Consider the following 2,418-nt stretch of genomic DNA (forward strand, 5'->3'; position numbering starts at 1 on the left):
AAATTCGGCCTGAACACGCGGGACGCTCCCCCCTCGAAGGTGAGACCTTCGGCAGAACCGCCGGGTCAAATCCGGCCGAGCTACCCGCGTTAGAGGTCTCAATGTCGGCTTCAGCAGTCACATTCAGTCCCATTCCCGTTTGGACCTCTTCCCGCCGATGGAAATGCACAAAATTCGGCCTGAACACGCGGGACGCTCCCCCCTCGAAGGCGAGACCGTCGCCAGAACCGCCGGGTCAAATCCGGCCGAGCTACCCGCGTTAGAGGTCTCAATGTCGGCTTCAGCAGTCACATTCAATCCCATTCCCTTTTGGAACACTTCCCGCCGTTAACAATGCACGATATTCGGCCTGAACACGCGGGACGCTCCCCCCTCGAAGGTGAGACCTTCGGCAGAACCGCCGGGTCAAATCCGGCCGAGCTACCCGCGTTAGAGGTCTCAATGTCGGCTTCAGCAGTCACATTCAATCCCATTCCCGTTTGGACCTCTTCCCGCCGATGGAAATGCACAAAATTCGGCCTGAACACGCGGGGCGCTCCCCCCTCGAAGGCGAGACCGTCGCCAGAACCGCCGGGTCAAATCCGGCTGAGCTACCCGCGTTACAGGTCTCAAAGTCGGCTTCAGCAGTCACATTCAATCCCATTCCCTTTTGGAACACTTCCCGCCGTTAACAATGCACGATATTCGGACTGAACACGGGGGCCGGTCCGCCCTCGAAGTCAACACCGTCCGCAGAACCGCCGGGGCAAATCCGGCTGAGCTACCCCGCCCCCGAACACTCAAAGTCCCTCTGAAGCCTTGCATTCGCCTCCTTGGAAAATTGACGTCAAACATTACCAAAATCGGGGGCACGAGCACTAAAGCTAAGTCTCACCCTTTCCCTATCCCTAACCAGGAACCGAACGCCCACCCTCAGCCTCACACCAACGCCGGTGCCACTCCAGACAGACACACCCTTCAAAACCACACCCATCCGGCCATGCAACTCAAAAAGGGTCCAAATTCAGAAACACCCCCTTCAAAAGGCACTCCATCCTCGGCCACACCACCGGGACATGCTCCCCTCGGCGATAATTAAGCCCCCACCACTATTTGAAGCCAACTGCAGCCGCAACTCGAACGGAGAAATCAGTAACCAATTCAAAAATGCGCTTGGTTACTGATTTCTACTGAGCCGAAAAAATTCTAAGTGTCGGTGGTTACTGATTTGTACCGACCCGAAAATATTCTAAGTGTCAGTGGTTACTGATTTATACCAAGTCGAAAATATTCTAAGTGTCAGTGGTTACTGATTTATACCGACTCGAAAAAATTCTAAGTGTCGGTGGTTACTGATTTATACCAACTCGAAAAAATTCTAAGTGTCGGTGGTTACTGATTTATACCAACTCGAAAAAATTCTAAGTGTCAGTGGTTACTGATTTATACCAAGTCGAAAATATTCTAAGTGTCGGTGGTTACTGATTTATACCAACTCGAAAATATTCTAAGTGTCAGTGGTTACTGATTTATACCAACCCGAAAATATTCTAAGTGTCAGTGGTTACTGATTTATACCAACTCGAAAAAATTCTAAGTGTCAGTGGTTACTGATTTATACCAACCCGAAAAAATTCTAAGTGTCGGTGGTTACTGATTTATACCAACTCGAAAAAATTCTAAGTGTCGGTGGTTACTGATTTATACCAAGTCGAAAAAATTCTAAGTGTCAGTGGTTACTGATTTATACCGACTCGAAAATATTCTAAGTGTCGGTGGTTACTGATTTATACCAAGTCGAAAATATTCTAAGTGTCAGTGGTTACTGATTTATACCAACCCGAAAATATTCTAAGTGTCAGTGGTTACTGATTTATACCAACTCGAAAAAATTCTAAGTGTCAGTGGTTACTGATTTATACCAACCCGAAAAAATTCTAAGTGTCGGTGGTTACTGATTTATACCAACTCGAAAAAATTCTAAGTGTCGGTGGTTACTGATTTATACCAAGTCGAAAAAATTCTAAGTGTCAGTGGTTACTGATTTATACCGACTCGAAAATATTCTAAGTGTCGGTGGTTACTGATTTATACCAAGTCGAAAATATTCTAAGTGTCAGTGGTTACTGATTTATACCAAGTCGAAAATATTCTAAGTGTCAGTGGTTACTGATTTATACCGACTCGAAAATATTCTAAGTGTCGGTGGTTACTGATTTATACCAAGTCGAAAATATTCTAAGTGTCGGTGGTTACTGATTTATACCAACTCGAAAAAATTCTAAGTGTCGGTGGTTACTGATTTATACCAACCCGAAAAAATTCTAAGTGTCAGTGGTTACTGATTTATACCAAGTCGAAAATATTCTAAGTGTCGGTGGTTACTGATTTATACCAACTCGAAAATATTCTAAGTGTCAGTGGTTACTGATTTATACC

This window comes from Chiloscyllium punctatum, unplaced genomic scaffold, assembly GCF_047496795.1.
Source record: "Chiloscyllium punctatum isolate Juve2018m unplaced genomic scaffold, sChiPun1.3 scaffold_1437, whole genome shotgun sequence".
NCBI lineage: Eukaryota > Metazoa > Chordata > Chondrichthyes > Orectolobiformes > Hemiscylliidae > Chiloscyllium > Chiloscyllium punctatum.